This window comes from Trichomycterus rosablanca, chromosome 12, assembly GCF_030014385.1.
Source record: "Trichomycterus rosablanca isolate fTriRos1 chromosome 12, fTriRos1.hap1, whole genome shotgun sequence".
Classification (NCBI taxonomy): domain Eukaryota; kingdom Metazoa; phylum Chordata; class Actinopteri; order Siluriformes; family Trichomycteridae; genus Trichomycterus; species Trichomycterus rosablanca.
Window position 1 is genome coordinate 17,719,043 of NC_085999.1, and position 23,086 is coordinate 17,742,128.

General features: G+C 39.9%; 1 protein-coding gene and 1 long non-coding RNA gene across 2 annotated transcripts in view; one reads left to right on the forward strand and one right to left on the reverse strand.

Moving 5' to 3' along the window:
- Positions 1 to 23,086, reverse strand: part of lrp1bb (low density lipoprotein receptor-related protein 1Bb) — a 488,452-nt gene that overhangs the window by 461,367 nt on the left and 3,999 nt on the right. The window lies entirely within an intron of this gene.
- Positions 7,946 to 19,845, forward strand: LOC134324466 (uncharacterized). The gene is made up of 3 exons (XR_010014182.1): positions 7,946 to 8,187; positions 19,429 to 19,511; positions 19,591 to 19,845. It is a non-coding gene; the product is annotated as an uncharacterized LOC134324466 (long non-coding RNA).

Sequence of the window (23,086 nt, forward strand, 5' to 3'; positions counted from 1 at the left end):
ATATGTGTATATATGACAAATAAAGGCATTCTATAATGTTGATTGCAACTATGTATTGGACAATATCAATATAGAATGTTATCAGAGGCAGACGACCACAAAGGTGATCATAACAATTCCAAAAAAGACAATGGTAACCCACTTCTATTCTCTACTAGGGACAGTAAATGAAAAGGAAAAGCAGAATGATTGACTGTATTGTGCCAGAAGATAGGACCCTCTGGTCAGAAGGCACTCGACGAATTACAGAGGAAGAGCTGAGGATTCCTCTGAGTAGAGCTCGTGTGTAAAACACACCCAGGTTAAAGCCTTCCGGGTGCTTAATTGCTGAGGTTGACAAGCGAGAAAAAGACTTCAAAGCTTCTGTCAGTAAGCTGAAGCTTGGATATCATTGGTAATTCCAACAGGACAAAATTCCCAAACACACCTCAATGTCCACCAAGGCTAGATTTCAGAAGATTTTGGGAGATTCTGGAGTGGTTGGTACAGTCGCCTGACTTGAACCCCATAGAAAATATTTGGTGTGATTTGTAAAAGGCAGTTGCAGAACACAAACTCCAGAATATTAGTGAACTAGAGGCCAGTAACCATGAGGAATGGGCTAAGATTCATCAGAAATGCTGCCAGATACTGATGTCTGGCTATGAATCATGTTTGCAACAGGTCATAAAAGCAAAAAGTGATTAACTAGGTACTAAAGATGCTCGTCATTAAAAAGTTACATAATTCTGAGACTGCAGAAGTCATTTAAAGTGGTATTTTGTGTTGAATATGGAGAAACCACTTGTTATATTAGTTGTGTTGCTAATGAAATAGTTTTGATTGGTTAATAAAAAAAACAAAAAGTAAATTTGTAAGTTTGTAAGTTGCTAATAAACGTAATTTGCAATGACGGTTGAATAATACCACTAGTGACAGTGGGTAGGGCTTTGGGCCATCAACTGAAAGGTTGAGAGTTCGAATACCAGCTCTGCCATGCAGCCAATGTTGGGCCCTTGAGCAAGACCCTTAACCCTCTCTGCTCCAGGAGTGCCGTACAATGGCAGACTCTGCGCTCTGACCCTGTAGGAGCATAGAAATTTGTGACATTCAAACTCTGATGCTGACAAAAATTTGAGAGTACCTTGAATGGCAACAAAGACACACAATTGAATCCTTGACCTAATCAATCCAAATATTCCACTCAAACCTCAGATAACTAATCTAAATCACTTCTATGTTTGACACATTATAAGAAGAACCATTTCATAGTAAAATACAAATATGATGTACTGCAGGGAGGTGATAGAAGGCAGGACACAAGTGTATACACTGATCAGCCATAACATTAAAACCACCTCCTTGTTTCTACACTCACTGTCCATTTTATCAGCTCCACTTACCATATATAAGCACTTTGTAGTTCTACAATTACTGACTGTAGTCCATCTGTTTCTCTACATACTATTTAGCCTGCTTTCACCCTGTTCTTCAATGGTCAGGACCCACACAGGACCACTACACAGTAGGTATTATTTGGGTGGTGGATCATTCTCAGCACTGCAGTGACAATGACATGGTGCTGGTATGAGTGGATAAGACACAGCATCGCTGCTGGAGTTTTTAAATACCATGTCCACTCACTGTCCACTATATTAGACACTCCTACCTAGTTGGTTGTCGTTGCTGCTGTTTGAGTTGGTCATCTTCTAGACCTTCATCAGTGAACACAGGACGCTGCCCATAGGGCGCTGTTGACTGGATATATTTTTGGTTGGTGGACTATTCTCAGTCCAGCAGTGACAGTGTGATGTTTAAAAACTCCACAGCAGCGCTGCTGTGTCTTATCCACTCATACCAGCACAACACACACTAACACACCACCACCATGTCAGTGTCACTGCAGTGCTGAGAATCATACACCACCCAAATAATACCTACTCTGTGGTGGTACTGTGGGGACCCTGACCATTGAAGAACAGCATGAAATGGAGCTAACAAAGCATGCAGAGAAACAGATGGAAGTGCTTCTATATGGTAAGTGGAGCTGAAAAAAATGGACAGTGACTGTAGAAACAAGGATTTAATGTTATGGCTGATAATTAGTAAACTCTTTAACCATGGCAAAAACTATAATCAGGGTAGATCATGAAAATATTTCTAGGAAACACTTTGCAATGCAAAGGAACAGCAAGGGGGTGCAGACAAGGCAGGGGAAAACACAGACATGAAAACAAGACAAGGGTACAGTTGAGGGACGATTTTACATACGTGTAGAAGAGTCAAAGATAAGAGACAGAGGATGTCCAGCAACAAGACTGATGGATTTAATTTGAGGAACAAGCAAATTATGAAGCCTGAAGATCTAAAGTGTGCAAAATATACAGTAACAATTGGAGAAGGTGGGTGAACTTTATCTCCAGAACATAAAGGGAAACCAGTACAGTGCAGGCTTGTGCTTCAGTGAACTAAAGTCTTACAATCCTTACAGTATCTAGCTTGTTTAATGTAATCTCTGCATATATGATAGAACATCTAGGTCTGTACCTGACTAACATTAAAGGCCACCCATTAATCTAAATTCAACAGCTTTTTATTGTTTTGAAAAATAGGAACCATATGTTTCTCATTTCTTAATTTATGGAAAAGATAGTAATAGCTTAGGGTTTTGTCCATTCATCCAATTCATCCATTTATTTTGGTATTGAAAGCAGTACAAGATGTACATTGTGGAATGATGTACTAGCTTGGCTACTTTTATTCTTCAAAGTAGCTTAACACACGCACGCACGCACGCACGCACTATACTTCAGTAAGAATGATGCTTTGACGTTATACACATTGTTGTTAGGCATGCTTAAAAACAATGCTTTGTCTGTTTATCTGGAATCTCCATGTAATGGAGCAGCAGTCAAATATGAAGCAACATCTAGAGAAGATTGTCTGGCTCAACCCACAGAATTCTGTTTTAATGCGTAATAATGTAGTCACTCACTCACTTTCTTAACCGCTTATCCAATCAGGGTTGCTGGGTGGGGGGGTGGGTGTGGGTGGGCGGGGTGCTGGAGCCTATATCAGCTTTTCAATGGGCGCAAGGCACACAGTAACACCCTGGACAGGGAGCCAGTCCATCGCAGGGCAGACACACTTATACACACACACACACACACGTATACACACCCATTCTCCTATAGGGCAATTCAGTGTCTCAAATTAACCTGACTGCATGTCTTTTTTTGGACTGTGGGAGGAAACCGGAGTTCCTGGAGGAAACCCAAGCAGACACGGAGAGAACATGCAAATTTCTCACAAAAAGGACCTGGACCGCCCCACCTGGGTATCGAACCCAGGACCTTCTTGCTGTGAGGTGACTGTGCTGCCCCATAATAATACAGATAATAAAAATGAATATATAATACAACACAAATTATAACATTAACGTTGGTGTTGTTACTATTTAATTTAATTACTTAGCAATTAGTACTGTACACCGATTAGGCATAACATTATGACCACCTTCCTAACTGACTAGTCTGTGGCTATGCAGCCCCATACAGAACAAACTGTGATGTACTGTGTATTCGTACACCTTTCTATCAGAACCAGCATTAACTTATTCTACAGTTTGAACTACAGTTGCTCGTCTGTTGGATCAGACCACACAGGCCAGCCTTCGCTCCCCACATGCATCAATGAGCCTTGGCCATCCATGACCATGTCACCAGTTTATCACTGTTCCTTCCTTGGATCACTTTTGATAGATACTGACCACTGCAGACTGGAAACACCCCACAAGAGCTGCAGTTTTGGAGATGCTCTGACCCAGTCGTCTAGCCATCACAATTTGACTCTTGTCAAACTCACTCAAATCCTTACGCTTGCCAATTTTTCCTGCTTCTAACACATCAACTTTGAGGATAAAATCTTCACTTGCTGCCTAATATATTGCTGCCACCCACTAACAGGTGCCTTGATGAAGAGATAATCAGTGTTATTCACTTCACCTGTCAATGGTCATAATGTTATGCCTAGTCGATGTATGTGGTTTGAGTTTTGAGTTTTTCAGTCATTAGGGGGAAAATCAAAGAATGTAAACTCCAAACTTTCAGTCTAAAATAATGCATGAACATGTACTTCAGTTACCAGTTTGAGAACAATGTATCCTACACAATTGCAAAGAATGTAGAAATGTAATAGAACGTCTTTATTTGTCATATATACATATACAGGTGTACAGTACAACAAAATTCTTTCTTTACATATCCCAGCTTGTTTGGAAGCTGGGGTCAGAGTGCAGGGTCAGCCATTGTACGGCGCCCCTGCAGCAGAGAGGGTTACGGGCCTTGCTCAAGGGCATAACAGTGGCTGCATGGCAGAGCTGGTATTCGAACTCTCAACCTTTCAGTTCATAGCCCAAAGCTTTTACCCACTAGGCTACCACTGTTCCTAAATTTCACCAACTACAGTCCATAACCTTATTAAGATTAAAATAAATAAACAACTAAGACATTTTTTTGTCGTAGATAAATGACAAAAACTAATGGTACTGCATTAAAAAACAACATGTACTGAAAATAACCACATAGACTCTGGAATACTCAAGTTATTACTGTTCTACATAATGCAGAAACCATACATCAAAAACATTTAGGTATGCTACTGCCTTCTCAAAGTTGAAACATAAACTTTTTTTTAATGAAAAATAATGGACACTATGTTTATGGAGCAAAAAAACACTATCCTGCAGTTGTTCATATGACTTTTTTCTTCTTTGAATTTGGGGGACAAAAAATTCTGCAAACTACAAAATTTTATGTGTGTGTGTGTGTGTGTGTGTAGAATATCCATTTGCCATTTGCATAAGGGCAAGACTTGTCTGTTTGTGCTGTCTGCTGGTCAGTTTGATTTGAGGTTTGCTCAGAAAGCCAAAGGCATTCATATTGATGTCCATATGGGTTCAACTTCAAATGTCAGAAAGCTTAGCTGCAGGACTCACTGTCACATCGATCATCTCCTCTGGTTAGTCCTTTGCTGGGCTACATTCAGACATTTCTTTTTTATCTCTACATGGCTCTTTGTGAACAGGATAGTGCTACACCGATCAGCCATAACATTATGACCACCTCCTTGTTTTTACACTCACTGTCCATTTTATCAGCTCCACTTACCATATAGAAGCCCTTTGTAGTCCATCTGTTACTCTACATATGAGCCACCACAGAGCATGTATTATTTAGGTGGTGGATGATTCTCAGCACTGCAGTGACAATTACATGGTGGTGGTGTGTTAGTGTGTGTTGTGCTGGTATGAGTGGATCAGAGTTTTTAAATGCCGTGTCCATTCACTGTCCACTCTATTAGACACTCCTACCTAGTTGGTCCACCTTGTAGATGTAAAGTCAGAGATGATCGCTCATCTATTGTTGCTGTTTGAATTGGTCATCTTCTAGACCTTCATCAGTGGTCACAGGAAGCTGCCCACGGGTTGCATTAAATACTAGTTGTTAAATCCTTATGAGGCTGCTTGAGCTGTGGCTGCTTGAGATGTGGCTGGGAGTCTAAACTACAGGGATAAGCTGTTGTAAATGTTGTAAGCAGATAAGAAACAACAGTTGGCACAGAATTGAGGTTTCAGAGTCCAACACCCAATGTGATATGGCCAGACCAATATAAATAGAGGCCCAAAGCTCTGTTTCTTGTTCCGTTACACATACACTGCTAAAGGAATTCAGGATCGTGCCAATAAATTCTCCAATCTAGTCAACTGTAATCTTTGTTTTTATGTATCATCTCACCTTATTTGTCCACAACACAAACCACAACAATTAAATCTTACAGAGCAGCATTAATTATGTCTGATGGCATTTAAGACCAACATTAAATAAAATGCTGGCCTTACTGGTAAAAATACACACTTGTTCAGGTTCATTGTCTGAGCTCCCAACATGGACTGTAAGACTACAAAAACATACTCTGAGCCTGTTGTTCCTTGGTCTGCACTGACCATGCATATACTCAAAGTAACAGCTGAAATGTAATTAAAGCCATTTATCACCACCAAGTAATGTAATTACATCTAGTGAAATGGAGCCATCAATGCCTTCAACCGGGAACACCTTCCAAGCCACCAGATCTCAATACATCACATTCGAAAGTACTCAGCGTTCAATAAAGTGTCCATGCATCATGAGCAAGCTGCTGCAAGGGAATCAGTACCTTCACAGAGCTATGCATTTTTAAACACCGAGTGCCCCAGTCACTCACAATGCCCGTGATACATTCCCATGAGCTTGGGGGCAGACTTTTGGCAAGTCTGATAGAAATTCTATATTTCCAGCTGTTTTGATGCCTGCTATTATGTATATATGCAGTATAGGCTTATTCCAATGGGAGTGTTGTGGCATTAATGTCTTTCACATAAATAATGCATGACAATGGAGCAGAACAGTATAAGACAAATACCTAACTTTTCAACAATTATTTGGAGGAGGCATTTTATAGCATTGCTTCTGACAGTCCATTACTCCAGGAATAAATTTACTGTTGAGTGTAGATCATGGTTTGGCTTGGGCCCAACTTAATAGAATTACCGAAGTGTGTGCCAGTTTCTCACAACACATAGATAAAAGCAAAGACAAAATTTTATGCTGTAAACATTTAAAACATTTTCAGTCTGTGTAGCTTTGGGCATTTTATTCATTTATGTGGAATATACTATAGTCTGCTTATCAATTTTCATAACATTTCCTTAGAAGTTCTATCACCCTCTAGAGAAGATCTGGTTGAGGATTTTTTTTAGTATCTGTAATGAAATTTGCACAAGCTTATCCTTGGGAAACTATAGAAATCCAAACCCAGCAATAAATACAAACACCATATCAGGAGAATTTAGGACATGAATGTCCAAAATGAAATAAAAACAAGAAAATGTGAATTTGTTTATTATCTTAAACCTTAACTGACAAAAGTACAAATACAGTAGACCCTTGGTTCTGAAGGGCTGTTCTTAAGTCAAAATGTTCATTAGTTAACCCCTTGTTAGTCCGGCCTATTTTTGTGCATTTTCCGCCTGAAAGACATACCTAGTTTCTAAGGCTTCTCATTCAGAAAGTTTATAAGATAACACAAAAATTATACTTCAGTGTTATAGAAAACCCTTTAAAGTATCAGAAAAACACAGCCAAATGCCATGATGTTATGTTACAATGATCAAATGATGACAAAAACACCCCAAAATGTAGGCGCTTTTTACATTTTTTTTTAAAGCCAAAGTTTCAGTGAGTATAAGTAGGACTGCAGGTCTGCAGACCATCTACAGAACATATATAGAGTTGTAGTCAAAAGGGTTTTCTGTCACAGGCCCAAATTTTAGACCTCTAACTCATTCTGATTTTGAGTTATTGCACCTGGAGTGGCATCACACTTTACTGCTCTCCAAAGCTTTCCATAGCTTTCTAACTGACAATAAACAGATTATACTGCAGATAAAATGTGTAAAATGCATTATTTATACTTTATAAAGTCATTATTTATAACATTTGAGTGTTTTTTGGAGTGATGAACTCTCACAGTGAGCCAGTAAGCGCTCCCTTCCCCCAGCGCACACACACATATAAAAACCGCTACATTTGTAACAAAATACATGCAGCCGGTTGAACTTTTCACGAACTGAGTCGTTTAAATTGATTCACACTGTATTATCAGCCCTAAGAGAAAAGTTTGACTCACTCTACTGATTCAGAAGCCCACATACCAGCGTGCGTAATGTGTATCCATGGTGACGGCTGGTGAAATACAGCTGTTTAGACTAATCCGAGAGGCTAAATGCAAAAAGAGGGGCGGGATATAAGCTGGTCCTCCAATCAAAAGCAAAATATGCTAATATTTTTGCATTTCTCCAATGAAAAACAAGTATTAGGTGGTGAGATGGATACTGTCTCTACATTGGCTGTAGAGGTATTGCGCAATCTCACAGCAAAACAGGGAACGCTATCTGTTAGAGGAAGGTTTTGTGATTACTGTGAGCGCTCTCTCATTATGATACGATCTGATATTCGCGTGTTATTGACTTATAAACTTATACAACATGCTTGCAACTATTCAAAATGGCCGCCGGTGTTTGTAAACATTTACAAAAAGTGGATTTTATCTGGAATGGAAGGACTAATGAACATAAATTTGGACTCAGCTTGAAGATAAAATATCCAGGTATGTGCTGGTTTAGCTCTAATACTTTTGTTTGATATACATTTGTCGCGGTGGTGTTGTTTACCGAGTGCTTGATGCATTGCATGCTATGCAATGATGGCAGAGCTTTATCAGATGTAAAACTTTTCTGTAATATTTTGGATGCTGATGTATTTGAAGTAAAACAAACAGCAGAAATGTGATGGTGAAGTTGTGCTGGCTTGTTTGGTATAAATGTTGTCGGTATGAAAGTAAGTACCGCAGTATAATATTACAAAATATAAAGGCTGTATTTCTGGCAGAAATTTTTCAGACCTACAATTCTTTTGTGTTTTTAAAAGAACTTATAAACAAAATAAGCTCAATGTTTACGTTGCTAAAAACTAGAGATTTTAAGCTATCAGAAGGTTCCTTGTTTACCAACAATGATATTTTGACGGTGTGACAGTATACAGAGAAACACAAACATAAAAATTCAAAGCCCGTTCACGGGCTAAAGACCACCTATTTTTCCCATAAGAAATAATGTATATAGAATTAATCCGTGCCAGACCTCCCAAACCACCCCCTTACCTAACCTTTCTAATGTCGTAAATGGTCTTTTTTTGTCATAAATACAAGTGTATTTTCCCTTAAATTATAGAATAGACATTCCTGTAAGAAACAATAATAAACAACAATACACAGTAGTACTGTACAGTACATAAAAAACATCACATTTCAGTACGTGTGCTGTACCTTACACCATAATAAATTTCCTTCTTTTTTTATAAAATGTATCTACCAGAAACAACAATAACTCTCACATTTCTCTATTATTTCCTTCTTAATTTCAATTGTGTTGTATTTTGTAATTGCACAAGAGAAAGAATACTTTACTGAGCCTAATTCCTTCCTCTCTCTCACTCACTGTCCCCTCTGTCTGATACACAGTGACAGCTACTGGAGGAGTAATTATACAACAACAAATGTTTTTCAACACTACGCTTTCTCTGCAGCTTCTTCGGGGACATTTTAATATAGAATTTTACAAAATATAAGGAAAACCCCGTAAAAACATCGTCCACTGTCCGAATGTTCGCTCACTGTATATATATACCTGTATATATATATATATATATATATATAGAGAGAGAGAGAGAGAGAGAGAGAGAGAGAGAGAGAGAGAGAGAGAGAGTTGGAGTCAACTTGTTCGTGATGTAACGTGCTTCGCGAATTTCGGTTCGTCATCCGAAATTTGTTCGTACATTAAGTTGAAAAAGATCATTCGTAACCCAAAATGTTCTTATGGTAAACCGTTCGTAACTCAAGGGTCCACTGTACATGAATTTGAATGATATGGTTAAACAGCTTGATTGTATTTCATAAATTTGAACACATTGTGAATGTGATGCCTACAACACACTCAAATATGGGGCAAAATAAGAGAAATAAATTCATAGAAAATTAAATGTACACTTTTTCTTAAAAAAATTCCACTATGCTAGCACACCAGGGCTGGGATTTCGAATACATCATATCGAATCTCAGCTCTGGCATCCTTCTGGACTGGGCGGCCACATAAACAATGATTGGCTGATGTTCAGGGACGGAAAAGCCGGGGTTCCTCATAACTGGTGCAATTCATCTTCTGCTGGCTGATTGGTGCCTTCGCAGGGTTGGGGAATAATGTTGATACTGGTGTGGCTCTCTGTGCACAAAGCTGGTCCGCATATGAACTCGCCTCGTGCAAGTAAAAAAAGGCAGTAGGTACTGCTCACGTGTCGGAGGGGGTGTGTGTCAGTTGCGAAGCTCCTCAGTCAGCAGTAAAGGGTTGTATCGGTAGAGGTGAAGCGTGACGTAACCAGGGTATATGGATACGACTAGATTAGGGGAGAAAATTGGGGGGGAAATCTGAGAAAAAGAGAAAAAAAAAAATTCCACAATAAGCAGGTGAAATGGTAGTAGTTGACAGCATCCTGACTGGGTATAAAATGAGGGATCCACCAATGGTGCAGTCTTTTCAAGCATACATGGGTCGGCTCACCACTTGGCCAAAATTCATTCAGAAGTTTAAAATGATCATTTGTTGCTGAAGATTGCAAATAATTTAGGTCTTTTACCATCTACCTTACATAATACAGTGGTACCTTGTAACTCGACGTCCCCTAAACTCAAAATCTTTGAAACTTAATGCCCTTCGTCGAGAAGATTTGTACCCTTAAACTGACGTTTGACGTTTCTTTTAAACTCGAAGTGTGTGCAACTGTTCCTCAGTTGTTGTTTTAGTACAATAAGTCACGTTAAGATGTGTACCGTCACACTCCATAGGAAATAACGGCACAGCCAGCGCAAAAGCGGTCATGTGAATGTTCACTTTCTGAACCTGCTAAGGAATACGGTATTCCGAGATTAAGCGTCTCCATGATTAAGAAATAAAGGTAAAGTGCAGGTTTTCTTGTATTTTTATATTGATTTTTATTTCAACTATTATTCAATTTTATTTTTATTTTTATATTATATGTGTTGTTGTCAGTGTATAGGTGTCAAAAACAAAACCATTATTTTACATAAGCCTAAAATATATGCAGTTCCACAGGACCATGGAATGCATTAACAGGTTTCCCATACATCCTTATGGGAAAAAAGTACCTGGAAACTCCCACTCCGACTTTTAAACTCCCATACCAATTAACGTCGAGTTCCAAGGTACCACTGTATTATGAAAAGATGCTATGAAGAGTTCTAAAAACCATAGTTGTTCAACATTCAACAATTTTAAAATTTACCATAACTTAGGGGTTCCCAACCCTTTTGGCCAATGAAGTAATTTGAATATCTTAGTGTTGACAACCCCATTACTGCTACGGTAACAAAAATATAATTACAACTGTAATACAAGTAAAAAAAAAAAAAGTAAAAAAAAAAATGTATCACTTTATTAAGTGCACCTATCTAATATACACTACATTAGTACATTCATTAATTATTATATTAGCCACACCTATAATACATAATAAACTTTGTGCAAATACAAATATTTTAATCCATCTGTACCTGTGTACACTTTGTCACCCGCTGTAATTAGTTTATCAGCCTAAAGGGACTTTTATAAGACCCCCGCTGAATTAATGCTGTTTGGGTGATGAACCATTCTAAGCACTGCAATGACACTAACATGGTAATGACATTACAGTTTAGCAGGTGCATCACTGTGGAATTTTTAAACATCTAAATATCAATGCTAGGTTGATATCAGAGCTCCAAATATAAAGCCAACAGCATTCTGTGATCGAAATGTGTCCAATGATCAAGGTCTAAAAAATTTAGATGTTGTGTATAAAAAAGTCTAGTCTCTATGCATACGCTCTGGCACCCAATACAGTCATAACAGAACAACACACACTTCCATTTCATTACTGAGAATGGTTCACCATGCAATCATCATCTGGTTAGCGGGGTCCTTTGAGGGTAACAAAGTATACAAAGCAATAGATCAATAATTGTATTCCCAAAAAAATTCATTAGCACGGTAATTTTGCCTTATGAAAAATTAATGTATGTAGTGGATAGGTGTACCTAATAAAGTGTAAAGGTGAGTGTAGATGTGAGTGGGTTTAACACTCCACACAGGAACTCCAGTCATATTATGCTTCTGTATAAACACAGTTCATTTGTAATGAGGCAATACATTACAGTACACTACAGTGAGTACACACATCAATAAACAAACAAGAGTGATTGCCCTACAAAAATATTTGTTACTTATCACAGTAAAAGGGTGGAATATTGTTTACAAAATGGCCAAAAAATGTATGAGAATGAAAAACAATTAAACTGTAAAATTAATGAAGTTTTAAAGTACAGCATAATTAAAACAGAGAAAGAAAAAAGCTAGAACTTTAGCAAGACCACCTTAATATCAGAAGTGACATGTCAATAGGAAACAAAATGTTTATAAGGGAAACTGTCAGTAGATTAGCACCTGTCAGTTTCACAGACAGTGTATCCCAGCGGAGTCTACGCTTGTTTATATGCAGGTGTGTTTCTGTGCAGGTGTTATCCGGTAGATTCCTTTTTCCTAACTGAGCTATGTATTTGCTGTCTTGCATCAAAGCACTCTGTGTATCAACACTCGCATCTTGGTGCAACAGCAGGGGCTTAATGTAGGCTTTAGTATTTTGATGTCACCCAATGGTGCCATGACAGCAAATCTGACAGATTTTGAAATGTTCTTCAAGTGACAACCTTGTACTTTTTGCAGTTCACGAAAGAGTTGAGGACTAACTGAAAAAAAAGTAAAAGTATTATAAAAAGTACAGCATAGGGCACTTGGGTGGTATATACCCCGATCAGCAATAACATTAATACCACCTCCTTGTTTCTACACTCACGGTCCATTTTATCAGCTCCACTTACCATATATTATCACCCTCTTCTTCAACAGAGCAGGTATTATTTGGGTGGTGGATCATTCTCAGCACTGCAGTGACACTGACCTGGTGGCGGTGTATTAGTGTGTGTTGTGCTGGTATGATTGGATCAGACACAGCAGCGCTGATGAAGTTTTTAAACACCTCACTGTCCCTGCTGGACTAAGAATAGTCCACCAACCAAAAACATCCAGTCAACAGCACCCTGTGGGCAGCATCCTGTGACCACTGATGAAGGCCTAGAGGATGACCAACTCAAACAGCAGCAATAGATGAGCGATCGTCTCTGACTTTACATCTACAAGGTGGACCAACTAGGTAGAATTGTCTAATAGAGTGAGTGGACACAGTATAAAAAAAAACTCCAGCAGCGCTGCTGTGTCTGATCCATTCATACCAGCACAACACACACTAACACACCACCACCATGTCAGTGTCACTGCAGTGCTGAGAATGATCCACCACCTAAATAATACCTGCTTTGTGGTGGTTTTGTGGGGGTCCTGATCATTGAAGAACAGGGTGAAAGCAGGTTAAAAAAGTATGTAGAGAAACAGATGGACTACAGTCAGTAATTGTAGAACTACAAGGTGCTTCTATATGGTAAGTGAAGCTAATAAAACGGACAGTGAGTGTAGAAACAAGGAGGTGGTTTTAATGTTATGGCTGATCGGTCTATCTATCTATCTATCTATCTATCTATCTATCTATCTATCTATCTATCTATCTATCTATCTATCTATCTATCTATCTATCTATTACTGACATCCTACATCACCCACAAAACACAGGAATAGTAAATAAATAATTAATTAAATATTAAAATATAAAAATGGCATATCAACGCTCATAACACACAGGTTAGTAATCAAGATTGTCAGTCTAGAGAAATTGACAACTCACATGCAACTTGGCCTCCATACCTCATTTGCCAGCCATACTAGGCAGTGTAAAGGGACAGAAGTCACAGGTGATTGGTAAGTAAGAGAGATAGACAGATCAAGCACTGCTGTGCCATCGTGCCCTATCTGTCGGCCAAAATAGGCCACACAGAGGGACATGACATGACTTATGACATGGAGCAGCTCTTGATCAGCTACCACCACATTACACCACCTAAATAAAAGTACATAGGAGTGTACTAACATAGTTGCACTGTCTAGAGGTTAGAGATTAATTGTGGTGGTAAGACCATACCTACCTACATTTGAAACACACATCCTCTGCACTGTCAACCTCTGCCTCATGCACATCTACAGTGTATCACAAAAGTGAGTACACCCCTCACATTTCTGCAGATATTTAAGTATATCTTTTCATGGGACAACACTGACAAAATGACACTTTGACACAATGAAAAGTAGTCTGTGTGCAGCTTATATAACAGTGTAAATTTATTCTTCCCTCAAAATAACTCAATATACAGCCATTAATGTCTAAACCACCGGCAACAAAAGTGAGTACACCCCTTAGTGAAAGTTCATGAAGTGTCAATATTTTGTGTGGCCACCATTATTTCCCAGAACTGCCTTAACTCTCCTGGGCATGGAGTTTACCAGAGCTTCACAGGTTGCCACTGGAATGCTTTTCCATGACGACATCACGGAGCTGGCGGATATTCGAGACTTTGCGCTCCTCCACCTTCCGCTTGAGGATGCCCCAAAGATGTTCTATTGGGTTTAGGTCTGGAGACATGCTTGGCCAGTCCATCACCTTTACCCTCAGCCTCTTCAATAAAGCAGTGGTCGTCTTAGAGGTGTGTTTGGGGTCATTATCATGCTGGAACACTGCCCTGCGACCCAGTTTCCGGAGGGAGGGGATCATGCTCTGCTTCAGTATTTCACAGTACATATTGGAGTTCATGTGTCCCTCAATGAAATGTAACTCCCCAACACCTGCTGCACTCATGCAGCCCCAGACCATGGCATTCCCACCACCATGCTTGACTGTAGGCATGACACACTTATCTTTGTACTCCTCACCTGATTGCCGCCACACATGCTTGAGACCATCTGAACCAAACAAATTAATCTTGATCTCATCAGACCATAGGACATGGTTCCAGTAATCCATGTCCTTTGTTGACATGTCTTCAGCAAACTGTTTGTGGGCTTTCTTGTGTAGAGACTTCAGAAGAGGCTTCCTTCTGGGGTGACAGCCATGCAGACCAATTTGATGTAGTGTGCGGCGTATGGTCTGAGCACTGACAGGCTGACCCCCCACCTTTTCAATCTCTGCAGCAATGCTGACAGCACTCCTGCGCCTATCTTTCAAAGACAGCAGTTTGTCAGGATGTGACGCTGAGCACGTGCACTCAGCTTCTTTGGACGACCAACGGTCTGTTCTGAGTGGACCCTGCTCTTTTAAAACGCTGCAGCTCAGTTTCAGGGTGTTGGCAATCTTCTTGTAGCCTTGGCCATCTTCATGTAGTGCAACAATTCGTCTTTTAAGATCCTCAGAGAGTTCTTTGCCATGAGGTGCCATGTTGGAATTTTCAGTGACCAGTATGAGAGAGTGTGAGAGCTGTACTACTAAATTGAACACACCTGCTCCCTTTGCACACCTGAGACCTAGTAACACTAACAAATCACATGACATTTTGGAGGGAAAATGACAAGCAGTGCTCAATTTGGACATTTAGGGGTGTAGTCTCTTAGGGGTGTACTCACTTTTGTTGCCGGTGGTTTAGACATTAATGGCTGTATATTGAGTTATTTTGAGGGAAGAATAAATTTACACTGTTATATAAGCTGCACACAGACTACTTTTCATTGTGTCAAAGTGTCATTTTGTCAGTGTTGTCCCATGAAAAGATATACTTAAATACAGTGTATCACAAAAGTGAGTACACCCCTCACATTTCTGCAAATATTTTATTATATCTTTTCATGGGACAACACTATAGACATGAAACTTGGATATAACTTAGAGTAGTCAGTGTACAGCTTGTATAGCAGTGTAGATTTACTGTCTTCTGAAAATAACTCAACACACAGCCATTAATGTCTAAATAGCTGGCAACATAAGTGAGTACACCCCACAGTGAACATGTCCAAATTGTGCCCAAATGTGTCGTTGTCCCTCCCTGGTGTCATGTGTCAAGGTCCCAGGTGTAAATGGGGAGCAGGGCTGTTAAATCTGGTGTTTTGGGTACAATTCTCTCATACTGGCCACTGGATATTCAACATGGCACCTCATGGCAAAGAACTCTCTGAGGATGTGAGAAATAGAATTGTTGCTCTCCACAAAGATGGCCTGGGCTATAAGAAGATTGCTAACACCCTGAAACTGAGCTACAGCATGGTGGCCAAGGTCATACAGCGGTTTTCCAGGACAGGTTTCACTCGGAACAGGCTTCGCCAGGGTCGACCAAAGAAGTTGAGTCCACGTGTTCGGCGTCATATCCAGAGGTTGGCTTTAAAAAATAGACACATGAGTGCTGCCAGCATTGCTGCAGAGGTTGAAGACGTGGGAGGTCAGCCTGTCAGTGCTCAGACCATACGCCGCACACTGCATCAACTCGGTCTGCATGGTCGTCATCCCAGAAGGAAGCTGATGCACAAGAAAGCCCGCAAACAGTTTGCTGAAGACAAGCAGTTCAAGAACATGGATTACTGGAATGCCCTGTGGTCTGACGAGACCAAGATAAACTTGTTTGGCTCAGATGGTGTCCAGCATGTGTGGCGGCGCCCTGGTGAGAAGTACCAAGACAACTGTATCTTGCCTACAGTCAAGCATGGTGGTGGTAGCATCATGGTCTTGGGCTGCATGAGTGTTGCTGGCACTGGGGAGCTGCAGTTCATTGAGGGAAACATGACTTCCAACATGTACTGTGACATTCTGAAACAGAGCATGATCCCCTCCCTTCAAAAACTGGGCCTCATGGCAGTTTTCCAACAGGATAACGACCCCAAACACAACCTCCAAGATGACAACTGCCTTGCTGAGGAAGCTGAAGGTAAAGGTGATGGACTAAACCCAATTGAGCACCTGTGGCGCATCCTCAAGTGGAAGGTGGAGGAGTTCAAGGTGTCTAACATCCACCAGCTCCGTGATGTCATCATGGAGGAGTGGAAGAGGATTCTAGTAGCAACCTGTGCAGCTCTGGTGAATTCCATGCCCAGGAGGGTTAAGGCAGTGCTGGATAATAATGGTGGTCACACAAAATATTGACACTTTGGGCACAATTTGGACATGTTCACTGTGGGGTGTACTCACTTATGTTGCCAGCTATTTAGACATTAATGGCTGTGTGTTGAGTTATTTTCAGAAGACAGTAAATCTACACTGCTATACAAGTTGTACACTGACTACTCTAAGTTATATCCAAGTTTTATTTCTATAGTGTTGTCCCATGAAAAGATATAATAAAATATTTGCAGAAATGTGAGGGGTGTACTCACTTTTGTGATACACTGTATACTGACCAAGGGAAACCACAGACCAGCATGTGCACTCTTTACCACATGTCATTAGCAATGGAAAATTCCTACATAGATCCATAACTCAACACTCTACAGGTAGTAAGCTAGAATAATAAACTGTTGTACCACCATATTTAGCCCCTTATAATTTGCATTCAAGCACTAAAGTCATTTAAAAAGCTATTGGCTCCCCAACTTTTACAGAAATGCTTTTCTTTGTCTGTTCTGTTTATTTATTTGCTGCAACAAAGCAGATGGTATCATTCAGAGGAAGCTCCCACAAAATTAAAAGGATCATCTCCATCTGACCAGCATTTCAATGTTTACATAGACCAGTTATTCAAAAAAGCTGTAACCATGTACAGTGCAAAGCAGAGTCTGAAGTGGTGTAAACCACATTTCCACTGGACTGCAGCAGTGGTAACACAGGCTCTGAAATGTCAGTGTAAATCAGGCATTACAATTTGGCACATTGATAGACAGGTCTGGATTTGGCAGATGCCAGAATAAAACAACAGCTGCTCACCATGGTGACATTTAAGATGGCAGGAGTCTTGTTTTAGTAAAAAAAAAAACTATGCTACAGCATACAGTGGCATTCAATACTGGCATTTATTTCCCAAACTGTGCCACTAGTGACAAAGCACCCCACAGCACCCTAAATAATCTGTAATTAACATAATTTGTTGTTTAAGGATACCATATTAGATTCCAATACCAATATTAGATATTAAAAATTGCTATACATAACACTTTACATTACCAGACATAACAACATTACTAATTCAACTAACAGTTGAATGACAATTTCAGCAGACATGTTTCAAAGCTTACTAGAAAGCCGCTCAGGTGGCGCAGCGGTAAAATACACTAGCACACCAGAGCTGGAATCTTGAATACATCGTCTCAAATCTCAGCTCTGCCATCCGGCTAGGCTGGTTGGCTACATGACCAATGATTGGCTGTTGTTCACAGGGTGAGATGAGCCGGACAAGGGTTCCTCATAACTGGTGCAATTACGACCACTGCTGGCTGATTAATGGCACCTGTGCAGTTGAGTTGGGGAATAATGCTGATCAGGGTGTGGCTCTCCGTGCACAAGGCTGATCCGCATATGACCGCATATCACCTCGTGCAGGTGAAAAGATGCAGCCAGTACTGCACATGTGTCGGAGGGGGCGTGTGTCAGTTGTGAAGCTCCTAAGTTAGCAGTGGAGGGTTGTATTGGTAGAGGTGAAGCGTAACGCAATCAGGGTAATTGGACACGACTAGATTAGCGAAGAAAATTGAGGGAAAAAATCTGAGAAAAAGAGAAAACAAACAAAGGAAAGCCTCCCTTATAAAGCGGAGACTACTATAGCAGCGCAGCAACATAATCGGACAGTACAACATAATAATTTGACTGGTTTTAGATTTCAATGTATTGTATATGTAACTCTTAAAATCCAGAACACCCAAATATACAGCAACAATGTGTCATTAGTTACAGCTTTAGGCCCCTGTCAAACCTTTCCCATTTTTCCCCACTAAGCATATTCCCACTAGCTGCACAAGTAAATATTGCACAATGCAAAACGGCTGTCCTTCAGCTCAATAACAAGATGCTATGCTACATTACCTTCCAAACCTCTTTCCTGCAGGTGCCAATTCTCCTTGGCGATGGAGACATTTACTATCTATTTATTTTAATATGAAAGTGGCCGGGAGAAGCAGAATGCCCATAAAATTCCAACTCTACTCCCCCAAGGTGGCTTTAGCACCAGACATCAAATGGAAATCTATCAGTTACAGTCTAAGCCTGGGTACAAATAACCTTTAATAAAAGTTATTTTTATTAAAGTAAATAAATAATAAAAATAAATAATAATATCCAATAAATAAAAAATTATATTAATACAAAATAAATATATATAAAATAAATATAAAATAAATATTAATACAAAAAATGTAATTTTATATAAATTATATATAATAGAAATAATATTATTTAAAAAATATATACTGTATATCTAAATGCTTATTTTTTGTAAAAGCTTTTTAAAAAGTTTGAGTATGGAATGTGTGCCTGTGTGTCTGTGAGAATATGTGAGAAAGAGAGATACATAGATAAACAATATAAATAGCCACTTCATATTACCACTAATATCACCTTAATGTAGCACTTAGGTGGTGTAGACAGACTTGATTGGCTATGTCTGAGGGGTGGCCATAGCCCTACAATGGATTGGTGCTCTATTCAGGTTATTTTTGCCTTGCAACCTGTGTTTCCTAGCGAAACCACATCAGCTGCATCCTTGACCAGGCTAAAGTAGTTTGTGTATGATATATATATATATATATATATATATATATATATAGCATTATTCCCAATTGTCCTCCCAATCTAGTCATATCCAATTACCGATTGCATTACGCTTCCTCTCTAGTGATGCTGATCTCCACTGCTGATTGACGTAAGCGAGACTGACACACGCCTCCTCCAACACATGCATCTTTTCACCTGCACGAGGTGAGTTCATATGCAGATCAGCTTTGTGTACAGAGAGCCACACCCCGATCAACGCATTTTTCCCCCCGACTCTGTGCAGGCGCCATCAATCAGCCAGCAGAGGTCGTAACTGCATCAATTATAAGGCCCCTTTCTGGCTTCCCATCCTGTATGAACAACAAGCCAATCATTGTTCATGTAGCCGCCCAGCCCAGCCGGATGCGGAGCTGAGTTTCGAACCAACAAGAGGTCTGGTGTGCTAGACTGTTTAACCACTGTGCCACCTTAGCACTCGTGTGTGTTACATATATAATACATAAGAAATAAACAGTTCTAATATTAAAACATGATACAAGATGGTCAGTCATTATAAATCTTTTTGCAAGTACGATCTCATAACTGCACACTCTCACAACTTGTCTCACAAATGCAAAGCTACTGTATAAACATGAACGTGATTTACCTATCCAAAGACACAGCTAGGTCAGATGTGTCTGTTGGTCAACTGGCCAGACTGATAGCACCACATTGATAAGCACAATAGTTTATTGCTTTAAACTAACTGAATATTATCTTCCAATAAGTTGCTCTTAAGTTATTTTACTAGTAATCATTCCTTAATGTTTGAAATCAAACATTATGCATTTTTCTTATTAAAATATTGTTTTCTTTTGTTTCAAACACTTGGGCTGTGTCCCAAAGCACATTTTATATATTGATTTGAATCCCATTTTGTGTTTGTGTTGTACTATATTGACAGGCTATTTGGTACAGTCATAACTGGTATGCTAGGCAGTCTGGGACAAACTTATTATTCCTCTGCTGTGTTGTTTTCAAAAGATGTACAAACCCAACAAATCTTAATACTTGTGTAAATGATTAGAAACCTCAAATCAATGATTAAACTCCAGTAATAGGCCAGCACCAGGTTATCATACAGTAAGGTATGATGTTGAATTGCCATAATCAAATAATGTGTATGTTAATGGTTGTAGTATGCCTAGTACACTCACTCACTCACTTTCTTAACCGCTTATCCAATTAGGGTGGGGGTGCTGGAGCCTATCCCAGCTTTTCAATGGGCGCAAGGCACACAGTAACACCCTGAACGGGGTGCCAGTCCATCGCAGGGCAGACACACATACACACACCCATTCACCTATATGGCAATTCAGTGTCTCCAATTAACCTGACTGCATATTTAGTTTTTTGTTTGGAAACCGGAGGAAACACACGCAGACATGGGGAGAACATGCAAACTCCGCACAGAAAGGACCCGGACCGCACCGCCTGGGGATCGAACCCAGGACCTTCTTGCTGTGAGGCGACAGTGCTACCCACCGAGCCACTGTGCCACCCTTATGCCTAGTACATCTTCTTACAAACCATTTCCTCAAGTAGTATTAAGAGTTAAAAACAAGAATAAAATATGAGGTAAAACAAGCCAAAATGTTTCAAAATGTCAAAGTTTTTTCAAGCCTGTCATGACACTTTTTTTAATTAATAGTATATTAATAGTATAACTCAAACCATCAAGCAACTGTATATCTAAATGCTTATTTTTTTGTAAAAGCTTTTTAAAATAAGTCTGAGTACGGAATGTGTGCCTGTGTGTCTGTGAGAATATGTGAAAAAGAGGGATACATAGATGAACAATATTAATAGCCACTTCTTATTACAACTAATATCACCTTAATGTAGCACTTAGGTGGTGTAGACAGACTTGATTGGCTATGTCTGAGGGGTGGCTGTAGCCCTACAATGGATTGGTGCTCTGTTCAGGTTATTTTTGCCTTGCAACCTGAGTTTCCTAGTGAAACCACATCAGCTGCATTTTTGACCAGGCTAAAGTAGTTTGTGTATGGTATACATATACTGTATATATATATATTCCCAATTGTCCTCCCAATCTAGTCATATCCAATTACCGATTGCATTACGCTTCCTCTCTACTGATGCTGTTCTCCAATGCTGATTTTCTCCACACTTTCTTTTCCAATTTAGAGCAGAGCAAGCTATTTCCCAGCCTCCCCTGCTAACTCCCATAGTCTGGTTAGTCTCACAGACCTGCTAGATGAAAGACTAAGCCCGGTTCCCTCTGGCCATATGGCACTGGAAGCACTCAGCCACCCATCGCTTGAGGCACCACAGAGAGATGATTACATTCCACAGCAGCAGAACATGGAAACGCTATCACTGAACTACAGTATATTCATATGATAAAAAATAAGTCAATAAATAAAATAAATCTAAAAGCTCTCAACGCAAGTGCTTTTTCTTTTGTATTATAAACTCAGAAAGTATAGATAGATCAGTATAGATAGGTAGATAGACAGACAGACAGACAGACAGACAGACAGATAGACAGATACCAATATACCAAAATACACCTATGACACCCCTTTTTAAAACTCAAAGGCATAAAATAATAGATTAATAATAGATTAATTCCCTAATATCACCCTTTTTGCAGCTATAACCACTTCCACTCTTCTGGAAAGGCTTTTTTTTCAAGATTTTGGAGCATTTGTGGGGGAATTTTACCCATTCATCCAGAGAAGCATCTGTGAGGTCAGACACTGATGCTGGACAAAAGGGCCTGGATGGCAAAGGCCTGGTTGGGGTAAGAAATGGGACAGAAATGGGCCTTCCCAGGCACTCAGGAGGCGCAGCGGTAAAACACGCTAGCACCAGAGTTTATATTTCTAACTCGTCGGTTTGAAATCTCAGCTCTGCTACTGGCAGCCTGGCAGGCCTTGTCTCATGCAGGTTAAAAGATGCAGTCGGCTACTGCACACGTGTCGGAGGGACGTGTAAGTCGCGGCTCTTCTTAGTCAGAGTGGAGGTCAACATCAGTAGAGAAGAAGTGTAAAGCAATCGGGTAATTGGATACGACTAGATTGGGAGGAAAATTGGGGAAAAATGCAAACCGTACCGACAAAGTTTGAAGCATACAATTGTCCAAAACGTCTTGGTATGCTGAGGCGTTAAGATTTCCCCTCACTAAAACTAGGAGGGCTTGGCCAACCCCTGAAAATAGTCTCATATTATTAAACCCCACCAAACTTTAAATTGACACAATGCAGTCAGACAGGTAATGTTCTGGTATTCAGCAAATCCAGACTCATGCTTCACACCACTTCATCCGAAGCTTAGCATTATACTTAGTGATGTAAGACTTGCATGCAGCTGCTCGATCATGGAAACCCATGCCATGAAGCTCCCGGTGCACGGTTTTGTGCTGATGTTAATGCCAGAGGGGCTTTGGAAATCTGCAGTTAGCAGAGCTTGGGCAACTTTTATGCACTATGTGCCTCAGTACTTTACATGGTCTGCCACTTCACGGCGAAGTTGTTGTGGCTCCCAAACACTTTCACTTTTCTATAATACCCACAGCTGAATTTTACCTGTCAGCAAAACAACAACCCAAAGAATATCTATACCTGTTAAAATATAATCTGTCAAGAGAAGTGGTCAAATGTTGCCAAGTCAAGAGGTGCCATGCTACATACACAGTATATATACACTGATCAGGCATAACATTAAAACCACCTCCTTGTTTCTACACTCACTGTCCATTCTATCAGCTCCACTTA